Here is a 22,037-nt window from a genome sequence, read left to right as displayed (position 1 = left end):
AGTGACAGATGGAGGCAAATACAAAGATCCATGGCCAGGCACCAGGCTGAGTTCCCTGAATCCAACTGATGAGAGAGAGGAGAGATACTGCAGGTGAGGGACATCGAGATCATGATGGGAGGATGTGCCAAGATGACGAATCACACTAGTGGAAACCATGAACTGTGGTCTGGTGGCTGTGGAGCCCCAATGGGACTGGGCTAGGCCCTCTGGACATGGAAGATGGCTCGAATTCTTTGTGGGGGGCACCCAGGCAGGGGGATCAGGATCTGTCCCTGGTCATGGGCAGGCTTCTGGGAATATGGTGCCTGTGGTGTGACACCTTGCACAGCCTTGGTGCAGTGGGAAGGGGATTGGACCTACATAGGCTCAGTGAGCTGGGCTTTGCTGACTCCCCATGGGAGACCTCGATTTGGGGCTTGTGGGGATGCGGGATGGCTTGGGAAAGAGGGCTGGAGGGTGGGAGGGGCGGGTTCTGTGGGAGTGTGTAGAAAATTTCTTAATAAAGAAAAATAAAATTAAAAAAGAAAATAGCTTGATATTCTCTATGATTTTTTGAGAGATGGAAGAATTATTACATATTGTCCCATTTAGATTTCAAATGTACCATATGCAAGATGTTTATTACAGTTAAATCACCATTCTCTTTCAACTTTCTTCTTAAAATATTCTTACTCTATTGTACTTGTTGTGTGCTGAATAAGGTATCTTGTACTTATGACATCTGCTGGGTTCTGCATAGCCTAATTATGAAAAAGAATGAAATTTAAATTTTCAGAATGTGTCCTAATTAGGCTATGTAAATGAATGTTTCCTGAACATTCTGCTGTTGACTTCTTAGTTTGGAATGTTTTCACTAAACTAGCTCTACTTCTATTTACAGTGAAGGTATTAAATAAGGTGTGTTGACAAAATAAATATTTGGTTATCTTCATTACTGTCTTTTTTGAAGACTCCTGGGAAACTCTCAGATTCCTGCCCCAGAAATTAAATGAACTTGTCCACCAAAATACTTGCTGTATTATCCATTTAACCCCCAGGCTGGCAAACATTATTTTTTTAAGGTCTCTTGGGAAGTTGTTTATTTAGTTTAAATCTTAGCCACTATTCTCGGCCAGATGTTTCTTGTCCTAATGTACCTTCCCTCTTTATTTCAGTTTAATAGCTTGGTTTGAATTGGAAAAAAAAGATTCTTTGGTATGAGGTCTTTCTGTCACGCTATACTCTAGAACTTACATGCAGCAGCTGTTTCACTATGTCCTTGGGAGTTGAACATTTGGTTTCTTCTATTGGATACTGAGCCAATTCACTAACAAAAATACTGTGACATTGCAAGGTCTAGGGTTTATGAATCCAATGAGTGATTTTCATGAAGTGTTTATTTTTATCTGCTGTATAGAATGTAAAAATCCCTAGAATTATACTCTTTCCCAGGGAAGGGTACACCAATTAGTTACCTAGTACCAAACAATCATGCTTGAAACCATGTATTTTTTTCACTTTTCTTTATTAAGAAATTCTCTACTCACTTTACATACCACCCACAGACCCCCACGTCCTCCATCCTCCCACCCCCCAGCCCTCTCTCCCAAGCCACCCCACATCCCCACATCCCACAAATCAAGGTCTCCCATGGGGAGTCAGCAAAGCCCAGCACACTGAGCCTATGCAGGTCCAAGCCCCTTCCCACTGCACCAAGGCTGCGTAAGGCATCACACCACAGGCACCAGATTCGCAGAAGCCTGCCCATAGACCAGGGACAGATCCTGATCCTCCTGCCTGGGTGCCCCTCCCCCCCACAGTTCGAGCCAAACAACCTTCTTCCATGTCCAGAAGGCCTAGTCCAGTCCCATTGGGGCTCCACAGCCACCAGTCCACAGTTCATGGGCTTCCACTGGTGTGGCTAGTCATCTCTGCATGTCCTCCCATCATGATCTCCATGTCCCCCACCTACAGAATCCCTCCTCTCTCTCATCAGTTGGATTCCCAGAGCTCAGCCTGGTGCCTGGCCGTGGATCTCTGTATCTGCCTCCATCAGTCACTGGACAAAGGCTCTATGATGACAGCTAGGTTATTTGCTAGGCTGGTCACCAGAGTAGACCAGTCCAGGCACCCTCTGGACCACTGCCAGCAGACCAAGGTGGGGTCATTCTTGTGGTTTCTTGAGAGCCTCCCCAGCACCCTGCCTCTTCCTATTCCCATGATGTACTCATATATCACCCTCCCTGCCCTCCCATTTCCCCATGCTCTCATCCCCCAATCCTCGCCCTCTACCACTCCCTCACACCCAGTCTGCTCATATAGATCTTATCCACTTCTCCTTCACAGGGTCATCCATGTGTCCCTCCTAGGGTCTTTCCCTGTTAGCTAGCCTCTCTGGAGTTGTGGGTTGCAGTCTGGCCATCCCTTCCCTCACATTTAGTATCCACTTATGAGTGAGTACATACTATGTTGTCCTTCTGAGTCTGGTTTACCTCACTCAAGATGACATTTTCTAGATCCATCCATTTGCCTGCAAATTTCATGATATCATTGTTTTTTACTGCTGAATAGTACTCAAATGTGTATATGTGCCACATTTTCTTTATCCATACTTCAGTTGAGGGGCATCTAGGTTGTTTCCAGGTTCTTGCTATTATGAATAATGCCGATATGAACATAGTTGAGCATGTGTCCTTGTGGTAAAATTGAGCATTCCTTGGGTATATGCCCAAGAGTGGTATAACTGGGTCTTGAGGAAGACTTATTCCCAACTTTCTGAGAAACTGCCATACTGATTTCCAGAGTGGCTGTACAAGTTTGCATTCCCACCAACAGAGGAGGCATGTTCCCCTTGCTCCACATCCTCTCCAACATAAGCTGTCTTCAGTGTCCTTAGCCATTCTGACAGGTGTAAGATGGTATCTCAGAGTTGTTTGGATTTGCATTTCCCTGATGACTAAGGATGTTGAGCAATTCCTTAAATGTCTTTCAGTCATTTGAGATTCTTCTGTTGAGAATTCTCTGTTAAGCTCTGTAGCCCATTTTTTAATTGGATTGTTCAGTATTTTGAAGTCTAGCTTTTTGAGTTCTTTATATATTTTGGAGATCAGCCCTCTGTCAGATGTGGGGTTGGTGAAGATCTTTTCCCATTCTGTAGGCTGTCATTTGTCTTATTGACCGTGTCCTTTGCTCTACAAAAGCTTCTCAGTTTCAGGAGGTCCCATTTATTAATTGTTATTCTCAGTGTCTATGCTACTGGTGTTATATTTAGGAAGTGGTCTCCTGTGCCAATGCGTTCAAGACTACTTCCTACTTTCTCTTCTATCAAGTTCAGTGTAACTGGACTTATGTTGAAGTCTTTAATCTACTTGGACTTGAGTTTTGTGCATGGCAACAGATATGGATCTATTTGCAATCTTCTGCATGTTGACATCCAGTTATACCAGCACCATTTGTTGAAGATGCTTTCTTTTTTTATGGTGACGTTTTGGCTTCTTTGTCGAAAATCATATGTTCACAGGTGTGTGGATTAATGTCAGGTTCTTCAATTCAATTCCATTGGTCCACATGTCAGTTTTTATGCCAGTACCAAGCTGTTTTTATTACTATAGCTCTATAGTAGAGCTTGAGTTCAGGGATCAGGATGCCTCCAGAGGTTGCTTTATTATATGGATTATTTTAGCTATCCTAGGTTTTTTGTTTTTCCATATAAAGTTAAGTATTGTTCTTTCCAAGTCTGTGAAGAATTGTGTTGGGATTTTGATGGAGATTGCATTGAATCTGTAGATTGCTTTTGGCAAGATTGCCATTTTTACTATGTTAATTGTACCTATCCATGAGCATGGGAGATCTTTCCATTTTCTGATATTTTCTTCGATTTCTTTTTTCAGAGACTTAAAGTTTTTATTGTACAGGTCTTTCACTTGCTTAGTTAGAGTTACCCAAGGTATTTTATATTATTTGTGGATATTATAAAGGGTGATGTTTCTCTGATTTCATTCTCAACCCATTTATCATTTGTGTATAGGAGGGCTACTGATTTTTTTGAGTTAATCTTGTATCCTGCCACTTTACTGAAGGAGTTTATTAGCTGTAGGAGTTCCCTGGTAGAATTTTTGGGGTCATTTATGTATACTATCATATCGTCTGCAATTTGTGAAAGTTTGACTACTTCCTTTCCAATTTGAATCCCCTTGATCTCATTTTGTTGTCTTATTGCTCTAGCTAGAACTTCAAGTACTATGTTGAATAAATATGGGGAGGATGGACAACCTATCTTGTTCCTGATTTTAGTGGAATCGCTTTGAATTTCCATTTAATTTGATGTTGGCTGTTGGCTTGCTGTAAATTGCCTTTATTATTTTAAGTTATGTTCCTTGTATTCCTGATCTCTCTAGAACCTTTATCATGAAGGCGTGTTGGATTTTGTCAAAGGCTTTTTCAGCATCCAATGAGATGATCATGTGTTTTTTTTCTTTCAGTTTGTTTATATGATGTATTATATTCACAGATTTTCATATGTTGAACCATCCTTGCATCTCTGAGATGAAGCCTACTTGGTCATGGTGGATAATTTTTTTGATGTGTTCCTGGATTCGGTTAGCCAATATTTTATTGAGTATTTTTGCATCAATGTTCAAGAGGGAGATTGGTCTGTAGTTCTCTTTCTTTGTTGCATCTTTGTGTGGTTTGGGTATCAGGGTAACTGTAGCCACATAAAAAGAATCTGGTAATGTTCCTTCTGTTTCTATTGTGTGGAACAATTTGAAGAGTATTTGTATTAGCTCTTCTTTGAAAATGTGATAGAATTCTGCGCTGAATTCATCTGGTCCTGGGCTTTTTTTGGTTGGGAGACTTTTAATGACAGTTTCTATATTGTTAGGGGTTATTGGTCTATTTAAATAGTTTATCTGGTCTTTATTTAACTTTGGTATGGGGTACCTATCCAGAAAATCATCCATTTCTTTGAGATTTTCCAATTTTGTGGAGTACAGGTTTTTAAAGTATGACTTGATGATTCTCTGGATTTCCTCATTGTCTGTTGTTATCTCTCCCTTTTCATTTCTGATTTTGTTAATTTGGATGCTCTCTCTCTGTTTTTTGGTTAATTTGGATAAGGGCTTGTCTATCTTGTTGATTTTCTCAAAGAACCAACTTGTTGTTTCATTGATTCTTTGTATTGTTCTCTTTGTTTCTATTTTATTGATTTCAGCTCTCAATTTGATTATTCCCTTGTGTCTGTTTTTCCTGGGTGAGTTTGCTTATTCTTGTTCTAGAGCTTTCAGTTGTGCTGTTAAGTCACTAGTGTGAGATTTCTCCCACCTCTTTATGTGGGCTTTTTAGGGCCATGAATTTCCCTCTTAGTACTACTTTCATGGTGTCCCATAAGTTTGTGAATGTTGTACATTCATTTTCATTGAATTATAGGAAATATTTAATTTTTTTCTTTATTTCTTCCTTGACCCCTTGGTGATTCAATTGGATATCATTCAGTTTCAATGAGATTGTAGGCTTTCTGTAATTTTTGTTGTTGAAATCTAACTTTAAGCCATGGTGGTCTGATAAGATACAGGAGGTTATTTCAATTTTTGTATCTGTTGATATTTGCTTTGTGACCAAGCATGTGGTCAATTTTGGAAAAGGTTCTACGGGGTGCTGAAAAGAAGATATATTCTTTTGTGTTAGGGTGGAATATTCTGTAGATAACTATTGAGTCTATTTGAGTCATAATGTCTGTTAGTTCCCTTATTTCTCTGTTAAGTTTCTGTCTGGCAGACCTGTCCATTGGTGAGAGTGGGGTGTTGAAGTCTCCCACTACTAGTGTATTGGGTTTGATGTGCAATTTAAGCTTTAGTAATGTTTCTTTTATGAATGTAGGTGCCCTTGTATTTGGGGCATAAATATTCAGAAATGAGACTTCATCTTGTTGCATTTTCCCTGTGATAAATATGAAATGTCCTCCCTGATCTCTTTCGATTGATTTTAGTTTAAAGTCTATTTTATTAGATATTAGGATAGCTACACCAGCTTGCTTCTTAAATCCATCTGATTGGAAAGTCTTTTCCCAGCCTTTTATTCTGAGGTAGTGCCTGTCTTTGAAGTTGAGGTGTGTTTCTTGTATGCAGCAAATGGATGGATCTTGTTTTCATATCCATTGTGTTAGCCTGTGTCTTTTTTATAAGTGAATTGAGACCATTGATATTAATGGATATTAATGACCAGTTGTTGCTGGAGAGCTTCTCTCCAGGTTGATGGGATTGAAGATTAGCAGTTATAGTTACAACTTAGTATATATAATGTCTTAGATAGAACATATTAAGTATTAGATTCAGGTTCTTTAGGATAGGACACCTTTGAATGATCTTTATAACATGCCATTTACCTATGCTCTATACTTCTCTGGATTTTAGAACGTGTTTCTTGCTTGATATTGTTTGCATTGGTTGTAGTTACATCTTATCTAGGTCATTATCCCTCATTATTTCTGGACAATATTTGATAACCATTCCTTTGTATATAGTCTTGTATTAGTTTAGAACCTTCTTATTTAGACAAAAAGGGGGAGATGTAGTGGGTAGCCATTCCAGCTTGGATCTGGAAGTTCCAACCCCCCATTGAGACTCTGGCAACTGTCACTCCTACGAGGCGGGGCGAGGGGAGGCGCTGGAAACCCGAGAGCTGGATGGACCAGCGCTCTCTCTGTGCGTGCTCTCTGCGCCTGGACCCTGGACAGTGGAGGTTGACTGTGCAGAGCTCCAGAGAACACCGCTGGATTGCGATACACCTTCCCCAGACCCCCGCAACCTATCCATTCCTTCATTTGTAAGTCATCCACTAAATAAATCTTCCTTTTAACTACGTGGAGTGGCCTTTATAATTTCCCCCAATACCAGTTATTGTTAATTCCTGTTATTTTTTGGTGATAGTGTTGTATATTTCCCTTCTTTGGTATTTTTTAGTGTGGGACTATCTATTGCCTGTGTTTTCATGGGTGTATCTAACTTCCTTAGGTTGGATTTTTCCTTCAAATGCTTTCTGTAGGGCTGGATTTGTGGAGAGATACTGTTTAAATCTGGTTTTATCATGGAATATTTTGTTTACCTCATCTATGTTGATTGAGAGTTTTGCTGGGTATAATAGTTTGGGTTGGCATCCATCGTCTCTTAGTGTCTGCATAACATCTGTCCAGGACCTTCTGGCTTTTAGAGTCTCCACTGAGAAGTCAGGTGTTATTCTTATGGGTCTGCCTTTATATGTTACTTGGCCTTTTTCCTTTGCAGCTCTTAATATTTTTCCTTTATTCTGTATGTTTAATGGTTTGATTATTATGTGTCAAGGGGACTTTTTTTGGATCTAGTCTTGGTGTTCTATAACCTTCTTGTATCTTTATAGGCATTTCCTTCTTTAGGTTGAGAAAGTTTTCTTCTGTGATTTTGTTGAATATATTTTCTGTGCCTTTGAGTTGGTATTCTCCTTCCTCTATCCCTATTATTCGTAGGTTTTTTTCTTTTCATGGTGTCCCAAATTTCCTGGACATTTTGGGTCATGACTTTGTTGGCTTTAGTGTTTTCTTTGACTGATGAATCTATTTCCTCTACTGTATCTTCAATGCCAGAGATCTGCTCTTCCATCTCTTGCATTCTGTTGGTTATACTTGCATCTGTAGTTCTTGTTCATTTACTCAGATTTTCCACTTCCTGCATTCCCTCAGTTTGTGTCTTCTTTATTGTCTCGATTTCAGTTTTGTAATCTTGAACTGTTTCCCTCACTTGTTTAATTGCTTTCTTTTGGCTTTCAAGGGATTTATTGATTTCTTTCCTTTTTTTTTGTTTGACTTTTCCTTGATTTCTTTAAGGGAATTTTTCATTTCCTCTTTTAAGATCTCTAATATCTTCTTAAAGTCATTTTTAAGGTCAATTTCTTTTGTTTCTTCTATGTTGGGATATTCAGGTCTTGCTGATGTAGGTTCTGTTTGAGCCATATTGGTTTTTATGTTGTTGACTGTATTTTTGCACTGGTGTCTACCCATGTCTTTCTCCACTTGGTGCAAGCAGTGTCTCTGTCTGAGGGAGCCTCTTTTGGTCAGATAGATACTCTTTGTCCAGTAGGAGCTCTTGGTCTAGTCGGTGTTGATGGACTCTTTGTCTCAGGGAGCAGCTCTTAGTCCATTTGGCACTAGTGGGTTCTGTCTCAAGGAGTAGTTGCAGTCTTGGCATGTGCTAGATAGTGGTAGTCTGACCTGTCTGCAGGAGGTCTGCCTACCAACTGGCCTAAAACTGGGACTGCAATGGGTGGTGTAGAGGCACAGGGTTGTGCCCCTGGGCCCAAAGCTTAGAGGTTGGGGTGTTTTGGTATGAGGATAAAGACTCACCTCTTAGTCCAACCGGGTTCTGGCAGGCTCTGTCTCAGGGAACAGTTGCAGTCTCTGAAAGCATGTATTTATATATGTGTAAAAGTCACTGGGCAAAATAGACTCAGTGGAAAATTATAACATACCTCCAAAGAAGAACATATGACATTTATCCTCAAATTATTCTGCAAAATGCAAAAGAGATGATCAGCTTCATGTTCCTTTTATAAGGTCAGTATTATCTGTGTACCAAGTACATAAGTATTTTATGTTTACATCACTGTATGTATCTATCTATATATGTGTGTATTTGTGTGTGTGTGTATATACATACATACATACATACATATGTGTGTATGTAACAAAAACTATTGAAGAAAAATGTGGTGATATTGTGATATTTTATCTGTGTACCCCCAATAAATCTTATCTGAGTATCAGAGGAAAAAGCCAGCCACTATATTAAACATAGAAGTCAGGCAATGGTAGCACATGCCTTTAATCCTAGCATTCGGGAGACAGAGATCTGGATCTCTGTGAGTTCAAGGCCACACTGGAGAACACAGCCAGGCATGGTGACACATGTCTTTAATCCCAGCACTAACCATTAGAGGTCTGGAGGTCTGTACAGACAGACAGGAAGTTATGTAGCTGGGTGGAGAAAGGAAGTGAGATGCAGAACAGAAAGGCATATATGCATGGGTATACAGGAAATAAATCTCTTTGGCTGAGAATTTCCAAGTGGTAAGAATGTAGCTGGCTTCTTTCTGCTTTTCTGATCTCTCAGATTTTACTCCAATATCTGGCTCTGTTTTTTTTAATTTATTTACAAAACTGCAAAAGAAGCCATTAATTTGAAAGAGAGCAAGGTGAGGTACATTGGAGGGTTTGGAAGGAGGAAAAGGAAGGAGAAATGATCATAATCTCAAAATATATAAAGAAAAATTAGTATTCTGTGGCTCAGATCCTCATTTATTGCTATCATCTGCCTACCTACTAATATATGCACTTTCTTGACTAAATGTTTATTTTTACCTCCTCAACACAAACCAACTTGTTCCATTTTAAAAGCCAACTACCTCCATACTGTGTTTGAAACTTAAGGACTGTATGTTGTTTATTGTGATGTGACAAATTAACTTAGTGTTTTTGGACCTTAGTTTCCTCATCACTAGACATAATTGTAGAATATATTTAAAGTCAGTACATGATAGTGGAGTGTGTCCACCCTTTACTTTATCAATTGGAAAAAAACCCTAACAACCTCCCATAGATTTAGGGCATTACCTTAAGGCTCCTGATGTCATTTGGGATTTCAATTATCATTTTCATAGTTCACAATGATATAAATTGTGGCTCCAAGTGGCTCCAAGTCCTGCCATTAAAGTGGTATAGCAGACTGAGATTGTTAGTAATTGAGGGGAATATTGGAGACCAAGCTTCCCAGGCAGACAAGTTAATGTGAGGAAAAGCCTAAAAACAGGATAGACATTGGCTTATTGGAAGAATCAGAGGAGAGCCAACATGACCAGAGTTGATAATAGTGTAAGATATACAAGAACAGATATTGATAATAGTACAAGAGAAGTAACCAAGAGCCATCCCATCTTTGACTTTTGATAATGTCAAGGAGTTTATATCCTTTTCAGTTTGGGGCAAGAAGTCTTGGAAAAGTTTGAAATAAGGAAGTATCATGTAGAGTGGTAGATTGGCTCTCTTGGTATCAGCATTTGTTGAGTAAGCATGAGAATCTGAGTTTTAATTCTTAGCACTGGGTAAAAGTTAGGCATGGTCTCTGAGTGCACAGACACATGTTCTTGGACACACACACACACACATCTCCCACATAAATGCATACATAAATAAAAAAATGTCTTGAGCCAGTATTGATTCATCTGAGCTGTATTGGTGATTTATAGCCAATGTTTAGTCTCTGCTATATACTGTACTGTCTAAAATATAGTAACTCATGGACATTTTTTTTAGAATAAAGCAATTAGTATAATATTATTAATAAATCTGAAGCATGCAAAGAGATGTCTTTGGAATTCCTTGGAGTATTCCAGCCTCAAGAGTTTTAGTCTGTGACTGAAGCATTAGTAATTAAAAGCAAGCAAATTTCAGAAGTATCCATGCTCTAGAGCTGTGATTCTCAAACTATGGGCCATGACCCCCAAGCAACTCTTTCACAGGTGTTGCCTAAGACCAATTGAAAAACACAGATTTTTACATTACAATTCATAAAGTTAGCAAATTATAGTTATGGGATAGCAATGAAAATAATTTTATGATGGGAGGTCACCACAATATGAGAAACTGTATTAATGGGTCATAACATCAGGAAGGTTGAGAACCACTGCTCTAGAGTCACTAGGAATTGGTCACAGTGTGAAGAGTATTGAAGATGACTTGTAGATTTGACTTAATGAGTTTTGTGGCTAGAAGTGGCACTTGTTAAAATGGTAAATAGAGAAAAGGCAGATTTAGAAAATAACCAAGGCCTTGAGTCATATTGTGATAAAGTTGGTATGACTGTGATAAGATGGCTGAGAAGAAATAGCAAGTTATCAATTATATGCATGTTAGAAGATTTGGGATGGAAATACAAATTTGAGCATTGTCTACAAGATGTTTCTAAATAAGCTTTATGTAAATACTTAGGAAAGAGAAGCAGGACCCAGACCTTGGGGAATTTACATTCAGAGGTCTGGGAGTGATGGAAAGAGATGACCAGCAAAGGAACTAGAATGCAGTCCAATGAATGGGGTGAGAGGGGAATGGAAATAGAAAATCAATGTCATGGAAGCAATGAAAGGAAAATTTCAAAGAGAAGATTAACAGTGTAGATAGAGTTCTCCAAAGAGAACTGAATGATAAATATCTATATGTATTTTTAATTTGTATTTAAAAATGTGTAAACATTGACATTTGTGTGGTTTGCTGTAATTTACAGTTGATTTGAAAAGTATATAATTTGGGGGAATGAATGTTTCTTCTAACAAGTGAGTAAATACCTATTGCCACAATCATAGTGCCCTCCCTTCTCAACCTCTCTTTGTATGTTTAGTTTGCTTGATTTCATTCAGTAAATGTTTATTCTCTTTAGTTTTGTTTTAAAGCCATGGGAAGCCACTGAAAGAATTTCATCTCTAAGCAATTAGATCTGATTAGGTTCTGTTTCAGTTGACTGTAACTAGTGGAGCCATGCATGTTTTCACCTAAAGCCCTTTGATGAGTGTGTAGCTCATCACAGGAATTCATTGGTTTTTATGTCACAGTTTCATTACTCGTCTGAGTCACAATAGAGTTTTCTCTGTAGTATTTTAAATATTGTTGTAGAATATTATTTTAAGATGTGTTACATTTGTTTATGCTGTGAAGCATTTGTCATCATGATGCAAAGATGTGTTGCATTCTTTTATGTTGCATTTGTTTAACTATGTAAAGCTGTGTTACTTTGCCTGTCTAAAACACCTGATTGGTCTAACTAATAAAGAGCTGAATGGCCAATAGCTAGGCAGGAGAGAGAAATAGGTGGGGTTGGCAGGCAGAGAGAGTAAGTAGGAGGGGAAATCTGGGCTCAAAATAGGAGAGAGGAATGAAAACAGGAGGAGAGGAGGACATCAGGGGCAAGCCACACAGCCACACAGCCAACCACAGAGTAAGAAGGAGAAAAAGATATATAGAATAAAGGTAAAAAGTTCAGAGACAAAACATAGTTAAAGAAAAATGGGATAATTTAATTTAAGTTAGAAAAGCTGACTAGAAACAAGCCAAGCTAAGGCCAGGCATTCATAAGTAAGAATAAGTCTCTGTGTATTTGGGATCTGGGTGGCAGGCCCCCAAACAACAACAACAAAACACCTCAAAATATTATTTTCTTTTAATGTTCATCATATAAGTTACGTGACATCATCACTTTACCTGCCATCCATTGCTTTTGTTATCCAAGTAAGGCTTTTGCTATTCAAGTATACAAATGTTCTGAACTTCAGAGACAATGCTGATTTCACTTTGGTGTCAATGTAGAACTTGGATATAGAATTCAGAATCCTAACAATTTGCTACATCATTAGACTGTTCCTATGGTCTTCAAAGGCTGGTGTTTCTTTAATTTTCCCACCCCCTTATTTAAAAATAACATGATTAAACTGGATAGCTTCTTTGAGCTTTCCTTTAGCTTTTTAACTATTTTATTTCTATTAATGATTTAATACTCAGAAAGAAATTATTTTATTTGTTCATTTAAATTTTGTTGCATGGAATTTGTAAACTATATATTGGCCAGAATCTGAGACCAGTGATAATGTGTTTTATTGATTCTCAGAAATTTACATGACCCAGTGTTCTAAAATTGGGAGAGTTTACAAGATTTTGAAGTTTCTTCAAAAATTCAAGATATTTTACCAAATGGGCTTAGCATTCTTTCAGAGCAATGATTATGTAAGTCTTAGAAGCAACTGTCCCCTTTTAGCTTGGCAGTTTGGTACCTAGTTAATTCTTTCATGATTCTGTATGATTTCAAGTACTCCATACTCCCTATATTCACTCTCTCTCACAATGATCCAAGTTGGGAAAGTTCCATTAGAAAATGCAGTGCTAGGAAACTCTGTCTAGTCTCAGTCCCTCCATTCTTCCCCCACCTCTCTCTTCTTTCCTCTCATTCCCTTGCTCCCCACTTATTCCCTCCTTTCCTCCTGTCTCCTTTTCTCTTCCTCTCTTTTGCGAAGACTGTTTTTGTAATTGTTGAAAGCATTATCTAAAAGCACTAGACAAATTAAGGGATCAGGATTTAGCTGCCTTTAGTTAAGACTTCTATAAATGTTTCCTAGCAGTGTTTCAATCCTAGGTATACACAGGAGGCTTCTGTGGCAGCTTTAAAAATAAATATCCATGCCTAGATTCACTCTAGAACAATTACATTAAAATCTGTGGGGAAGGGAGGTCTGTGTGTGTGCATGCATGTGAGTATGCAAGTGTGTTTTTGTGACTGTGTGTGTGTGTGTGTGTGTGTGTGTGTGTGTGTGTGTGTACATTCTAAACCAGACATTCTCATATTTGGTCAGAGGCAAAAAACTCTGACATAAAAACTGCAGACCTAGCGCCAAAAATTGACATCATCAGACTAAGCAAACCTTGAAGCTCTGGGCAGTTATTTATGGCTAGCTTTATATCCTGGTATGGTACCAGTAAACCCATATTTATGTGTTGTTCCTAGAATGCCTCCTTCCTCAGAAGCGGAGATGCCCATCTGGCTGGAATTTCCACCGCAGCAGACAACACTGATCAGTGTACTTCTAGCATAGGCCATTTAGCCATTGCTTTATTTCTGTTCCTGGAAAGGTATGGAGTCGGGCAGAGGTAGGAAGAGGCCTAAGTAAAGTGTTGAGGAGCAAATAAAACAAACAAACACAATGGGAGAGATTGGGTACTAGTACCTTACTAAAAGATGGTAATTCATCTATCATGGAAAAGGGCCATTTCAGTTTCACAGCTTTTTAAGAAGAATGAGAATAGAAGCTAATATGAGTACACATTCCTACAATCTTAGCAATTGGAGGACTGAGGGAGAAAGGAAGCGTAGGGTTCAAGCCTAGCCTGGGCTACAGAGTAAAACTCCGTCTCAAAACAAATTGAAAAGAAAAAACAAAGAATCAAGCAAGCCCATAAAAGATGACTGAGGAAGGACCTTAAGAAAAACTGGTAGTCTAACAAAGACAAACCTGTAAAATGCAGCTGCTTGGAGTTGAAATTTGAAATGTTTCCATTCAAGTGTTCCCAATCGGCTTACTTTGTTCTGGAACATTTAAAAATTGACTTCTCTATGAGAGTGTAGTTAAAAAATTAAAAGATCAAGGGAAAACCCAAAGCAATGCCAAATTGATCATTGTTTCTAAAGTTTCCATAGATCAATTATTTTTTTTCCAAATGACCCATAACAGAGTGAGAGGAATTGCTTTAAACAGTAGCCACCCAATGACATTCTCCTTGTCTTCTTTCCCAGTAACATTGCAATTGTCTTTGAATCCAAGCCTAATATGGAATTGAAAAATTGCTGACTTACTGTTATGATGAACTCAACCCAGCTGGAGCATTCGATGAACAATGGCAGGAAGATTTGGAGAAGCCAATCTGGCCTGCTCTGGTATTGCCACAAGGGAACATTAGGTTTTAAAGTACACAGCCTAATTTCTCTCTGCAGCTGAGTGTCATTGACTAATGAAAATATATTGGCATACTACTCACGGTTATTGTTCCATGTAACTGCTACTTTTAGTTGGGGATTTGCAAGCGGACTATGATTGAAAGCAATATGACTATTCTTGGTTATTAAAATATTCCAAATACAGCCTGCCCTATTTATTGGAGACAAAGTTTGACAAGATTATGTTGATTTGAGGAGCAGATAATGAAAGATCCCTGTGCATAGGCACTGCCAATGTCAACTGGGCAAAATTACAGTTCTTAAATATTTATATAGGAAAATGAAATGCAACTATTAATACTTCCAGGAAGTGATACAGCATGAGAGGACAAATAGACATGAAGAATAGGATTCTGGGCTACTTTTAACAGCCCAATTTATCTTCTTTATCAAATGACCGTGTGTCTCATTTATGGGAAATCCTTAAAGAATGAAAAAAAAAAAAGCATAAACACTTCTAAACCAGCAAAAACAAAGCCCGTTTCAACAAACGTCTCTAAAACCCTGGTGACTCAATTAATGTTTAAGAAAAGCTTCATTTTTATAAGGGCTATTTCTTTTGTGTTGATTTTTAAGCTCTAGCCAATTTATTGATTTAGTCATCTAAAAAACATGCTTCATTAACTTGGATAATGCCATTTTGTTTTTCAGTTTGCTTTTGTATTGTTTGGGGGGAAAAAATCTCTCAATGCAAGCAAAAGTGAATGTCCAAACAGGTGATACCCTAAATAAAGCAATAAGCCAGACACAAACCAAATGTTCAGAGGTCTGCATTGAAAGCCAAGGTTTGCCTCTTTCTCATCTCAGGTCCATTTTCCTCATTTCCTATTATGTTTACCTCCTATATTTCATGTTTGGAAATTTGCTAACATATTTATTTTTCTCTAAATAGTCTAGAAATGTACAGAGGACATTTAGCAAATTTCCTAAGCCTGGTTTTGCATAAAATTGCTATCCACTCACACACGGAAGAGTCAGAAGAGCAAGAATTCCAAAGGCCAAGAGTCCAGCTCCCTTTGGTCTTTTCTGTCTCTTCCTTTATTCTGTCACTTAGTTTTCATGCTTTCTGCTCTTCATCTTTTCTGGTCTCTCCTTTCTGTGGCTTAGTCTTATCCCTCTCTGCCTTGTAGGCACCTCTGTCTGAGGTGGGGTGTATGGGAGTGCTTTTTGCAATCTTAAAGGTCATTCTCTCTACTCTTGAATTTTAGGTTGATTGAGCAAAGTCAATTGTAGTTTTCTTAAAACACCACATTGAAGGTAAAATGAAAACCACTCAACTCACATTTAGAAGTACTCACAAAGCTCTTAAAAGCATCACCTTCAATATGAAATATTTTGAACTACAGGATCATTAGCACATTTTTTATAAATCAATAAATTTGCTTACTTGCTGAATTAATCTAGAATGAATTAGGTTTTTGATTTCTTTCCTTTTTTCCATTCTCTAACAGCTGCTTTCTCTCCACTTCCTACTCTGTCTCCTCCTTCCCCTCCCCTCTTCTTCACAGTGCTTAGTCTAGTTTGCAGGTTGCTGGTTTCTGTCATTAAATTAAGTAGTAGCCAGAAATGTCTAGGAGGTGGAAAAAATAGCATAGTTTAAACACTGCAGCTTTGAAACTGTGGCCTAGAGTCTAACAACATGTTTTTAAATAGTTTGGTGGAAGGACAGAAATTTTATTCAGTAATATAGGGTCGCAAAGAGAACTATTAAAACTGTTAACCAGCTGGGTGGTGGTGGTGAACTCCTTTAATCCCAGCACTCAGGAAGCAGAGGCCAGCAGATCTCTGAGTTCAAGGCCAGCCTGGTCTACAAAGTGAGTTCTAGGACAGGCTCCAAAACTACACAGAGAAACCCTGTCTCAAAAAAATGAACAAAACGCCGGGCGGTGGTGGCGCACGCCTTTAATCCCAGCACTCGGGAGGCAGAGCCAGGCGGATCTCTGTGAGTTCGAGGCCAGCCTGGGCTACCAAGTGAGTTCCAGGAAAGGCGCAAAGCTACACAGAGAAACCCTGTCTCGAAAAACCAAAAAAAAAAAAAAAAAAAAAAAAATGAACAAAACAAAAAACAAACAAACAAAAAAACCCAAACCCCCAAAACAAAAAACAAACAAATCTGTTAACCACTTGTAACTACTTTCCTCAGATAATCAAGTGTTCCTCGGTACTTTGTTAAAAAAAAAAAAAAAAAAAAAAAGTGATGCTGAGACTGATTTGTTAGCCATAACAGCCAATTAAAATAATTCTGAAAAAGATGTTTTTCCTTTTAATCAGTGGTTTAAATAGGTGCTGCATATGGTACTCAGAAATAAATTTTTGTTTATAAAAGATAGCCTTTGTCAGTTCCTGTGTACCGACCTTATAAAAACAATCTGACTCAGGAGAAAAAATGGTTCCAGTATTAAATGAGTAAAACCACTAATAATAATAGGAGAACTTTGGACTTAGAAAATGGCTGCTCAGTTTCATGTGTGTAACTCCGCAGTAATCAGCTCAATGACCTGGAGGAAACCATTTAAAATTTGGGGGCTTGAGGGACTAGAGAGACAGCTCATTGGTTAAGAGCACTTGTTAGTATTATAGAGGACCTAGGTTTGATTTCCAGTACTGATATGGTGGCTTACAACTGTCTGTAACTCTAGATCTTTGAGATCCGACACTTCTTCTGACCTCTGTAGGCAACAGGCCCATGTGTGGTGCTCAGACACACGTGCAAGAAAAACACTCATATACACAACAATTTGTGGGTGGACTGGAGGCATGTAGGGACAGGAATGGGAGGGATCAGGTGTGTGGGGGAGATGGAATGAAGGGAGAGAGTGTGGGGGAGAGATGGCTGGAATTGGGGTCTTTGGGGTTTTGGTGTGGAAACCTAGTGCAGTGGAAAATTCCTGGAATCTATGAGGGTGATCCCAGTGAGGACTCCAATAGGGGAATTGGTTATCCTCTGTAACCAGGCAAGGCTTCCAGTGGTGGAACTGGGACATCAACCCAATCACAAAACCTTCAGCCTACAATCTATCCTGCCTGCAAGATGTGTTGGGCTAAAGGTGATGCAGAACTTGTGTGAATGACCAACCAGTGACTGTTCTAACTTGAAGCCTTTGCCTTGAGATGGAGCCAATGCCTGATACTGCCTGGATGGCTAGGACTCAGAGGTTGGATAGTCCAAGACCTACAGTAGAACAAAACACAACTGGCTAAAAAAATCAATGAAATGCTTCCTTATAATATTCTGCTATGCTCATAATTCATTGCTTGTCCAATCATTATCAGAGAGGCTTCCTCTGGTAGCAAATGGGAGCAGATCCAGAGACCCACAGCCAGACATTATGCAGAGACTCTAAATGGAAGTTCTCTATCAGGTAGCTCCCCTAGGAGCTCTATGAATCTCACTCAAGAGGGGACAGAAAGATTGTAGCATAAGAGGGGATAGAGGACACCAGGAGAACATGGCCCACCAAATCAACAAAGCAGGGCTCACATGGGCTCACAGAGAGAGATGTGGCAAGTTTGGGGCCTGTATGGGGCTGCACCAGGGCCTGTGCATATACGTTGTGGTGATTACCTCGGTGTTTTTGTGGCACTCCTGAGAGTGAGTGTGTCCTTGACTCTTTTGTCTACTCTTGGGACTCTTTTCCTCCTGTTGGGGTGCCTTGTCCCGCTTTGGTGTGAGGACTTTTGACTTGTCCTATTGTATTTTGTTTTGTCAAGTTTGGTTGCTGTCTCTTGGAGGCCTGCTCTTTTCTGAAAGGATAGACAGAGGGTGAGTGGATCTGGAGGAGAAGGAAGGTGGAGAAGGGCTGAGAAGGGTGGAGGGAAGGGAAACTGTGTTGGGATGTATTGTATGAGAGAAGACTCTATTTTCAAAAAAACCCCCAAAAAACAAAAAGATAGTCTATAAACTTTTGAATGTCAGTTTAAATCTGTGTAGCTGATATGTAAAATTAAATTAAATTATAAAATAAAAAGAGAATTGTTAGTATTATAAATTTTTATAAAAAAACAAAGAAAACAAAAATAACTTATATGAACCAATACTCTCAGGACACATCCACATATTTTAAAAGGAGCTGTTGGTACAGAATATGCATACCATGTGATGGACACAGAGGAACAACCTTTGTTTCAGATTCATCTCATAGCACATAGCACCAAGCTGTCATTTCTTTATCTCAGCTCAAAAATTATAGAGGTCAGTATGAGCCAATATTGGGAACTTTGGAACATTTAAGGGTTCTTCTGTAAAGTCCACTCTATTCCTACCCATGAGGACCTTCAGACTGACTTTCCATAGATGCTGAACATACATGATGAGGTTTTCATATCTACCTTTGTAAATCACTGTAAATCTCTCCATGAAATTCAGTCATTGTGAAACTTATTCCTGAGCAAGCCTGAGCAACAAAATAGCCTCAGCTACCTCTTCTGACTACCTTCCTTGCTCACTAAGGAAATTAATGATTCAATCCTGCTTTATTTAAATTACAAAACCTACATACTGGATATGGCATTCGAGACATGTCAAAAACTTACAAAATTTTAGACTACTGAGGGACTTCTGGGCAGGACTTGCTGTTAGAATTTGTAACTCTAAATTGAAATATGTGAATCTCAATGCTTAGCTCTGTAATTACTACCTATATTTCCCTAGGCAAGTTATTGGACTTAAAGTTCACACAATACAGTATGGGCCTAAGGAGCTCTAGGTCTACAATAAGATTTTCCCTAATTAATGAATCAATTAGCCAAATAGTCACTTTCTTAAGTAGCAATATTCTCAAATGATCCATTGGTCCAATTTACCAAATATGTCTACCTACCAACATTTGTATCCTCATCATTAAATCTAAAACTTGCTGAGTTTAATATTGAATGAGATGATTCCAACATCTTCAGAAGTCTTCTGTAAAGCCTTGCATGACAATTTTCATTCTGTTTCCATGACAGCATCATGAGGAATATTCAATTTGTGGCAAAGTAAGACTAGTAGGGTAGCTGTATATTTTACAAATGCATTTACTAAGAAGAAAATTTCCTTTTATAAAACATTTTGGAAGTGCAAATGAGATTCTTTTCCATTTTCATTGAATTCTTTTGGATATTTTGGCATGCCATTTTGTCTTTTACTCACCATTTTTAGGACTTCTTCATTAAAATTTCAAGCAGTGAATCAGCTTCTATTTGGAGAGCCAGATATTTGGCAAATTGATTTGCAACACACTGAGCTGATTCTATTAAATTTGACAAATATTTTTTGAGTGCCTGTGATACGGCAACCTTGACTCTGATCATAACATGAGAAGAAGACAGACAGGGTCCTAGTTTCTCATTTTCCATTCCAGTACAGAAGATCAATAATAAACAAAAGATGAGACTGCTATGAAGAAAATAGAACAGGATGTCAGAACAGGCAAAGTTGTGGACCTGAGGCAGGGGATTGCTATATTAGAGAAAGCTTCTAGGGAATAAGGATGCTGAGCTCAGGGGATTGACTTTGTTGGGATTGAGTAATTCTGAGCCACTGGGCTGTGAAATATTGATGGAGTGATAGGAGAGCCACAAAGCAGTGGCCAAAGACAACGGTCACTTATTGTGCTATTATAGTTAAGGTTTGCCTAACATAAATGTGTCTGTTTTCATTGTGGTGTGCTTCATTTACCATAATATCATTGATATGAACACAAACTATTTGTGGGCATATTTTTTATTCCTTCTACCATATGAATGATAAATATTGCCTATGTTACAAAGAACAGTAGGACTATGAAGAAAAGTATAGGTACAGTGATCTCCACTCATCTTCAAGTTCATTTTCTGCAGTTTCAGTTTCCAGTGGTCAACCAGAGAAACCCCATCTAAATGGCTTTTCTTCTACAGATTGTTATAGCAATAATCATTATATTCTAATGCTAGCTATTGATATCTTTTTATTGTGATTGTATTATAAATAAAGCAGTATCATAAATGTGTATATAAAGGTAAAAGAAACAATATAGAGAGAGGGTTTTGAACTGTTCCTGGCTTCAGTGGAGGTCTTAGAACACACTCTTTGTATATAAGGTTTGACTGCTATTTAAATAATTCATCTGTAAATCTTTGACAAAATGTTTTCAGAATACATTTTGATACAAGTTTGAAACTGCTGTAGTAGCATTTGTGCTTGATTAATGAGGTCATTTACTTCAAAGCCTGCTTCAAACCATGACATCTTTGAAGACAATATATGTTAAAGAACCTTCAGAAGAAAGCTCATCTGCATTGTTTCATTTATAAACTTCCTTGTGCTAATACTTACTATAACAGAAAAATCAAAGGATAGCAATTCTATAGGATTAATACAGGTAAAAGTTTTTAATCTGATATATATATATATATATATATATATATATTCTACTTCCTATAGAATGAAATAAAAAATAAAATGTGAGAAACATATCATATACTTACTTTGACAATATAGTGGAGGCTAAACAAATAATGTGTTATTTAAATATTTTAGATAAGTACATGTATGTATACAATAAAATATGATCATATCTATCCACAACTTTGCCACTCCAACTCCCCTCATATCTATTAATATCCCCCTAAATAGCCCCCCTTCTCTGATAACCCACTAAGCCCAGTTAGTACTGCTCATATGATCATGGGCATAGTGCTATCCATTGGAACATGGATATATGTGGCTATATCCTCAAAAAAGAATGACACCCCCCCCACTCAACAACTGTCAACTTCTGATCGCTCCTAAGTTAGTAGGATCTGAACACCATTTTACCCTATCTATGCCCCATTTGGCTGGCTTGATCTTGTGTAAATCTTGTGCAGGTAACCACAGCTGCTGCAAGGTCATGAGTACAATAGCCATGTCATTACCAGAAGACATCATGACAGCAAGCACTCTTCTCCACCTTCCAGGTTTTACATTCTTTCCTGCTCTACTTCCTTGATGTTCTCCCATAAGCCTCATAGTGGTGATGGTGGGGGTAATGTCCTTTTTAAGGCTGAGCACTTAGTCTTTTGCTTTCAGCACTTTGACCAGTTATGCATCCCTCTACTGACTGCTGCCAACTTCTACTAGAAGCTTCTCTGGCCAATGATGAGAAGAGCACAAGTCTATTAATATAACATAAATATTTAGATAGTAATTGACAGTATGACCACTTAGCAAGATAACCACAATAAGGCCTATGACCACCCAATTGGCTTTTGATCAGGATTACAGTACCAAACATAAAATTTCCTCCTGTGCCCCAAGAAATGGTTAGTTACTTCATAATATTGCACCACTATTGAACCAGTAGGCACATTTTGTTTAGCAGTTTGGCATCACATCATACAGGGGTCCAGAGCTGGGTCTGACAATTGATGTCTTCTTTTCTAGCAGCCTACATAGCACTTTCTAGCACCATAAAAGCTAGCCATCAGGGAGGAAATTTTCAGCCTTGTTGAATTTCTCTCTGTCCTGTAGGCAAAATGTGTGATGTCTTCAGCAATAGA

Source organism: Peromyscus maniculatus, chromosome X (assembly GCF_049852395.1).
Source record: "Peromyscus maniculatus bairdii isolate BWxNUB_F1_BW_parent chromosome X, HU_Pman_BW_mat_3.1, whole genome shotgun sequence".
NCBI classification, from domain to species: Eukaryota; Metazoa; Chordata; class Mammalia; order Rodentia; family Cricetidae; genus Peromyscus; species Peromyscus maniculatus.
This window is presented reverse-complemented; position numbering follows the sequence as displayed.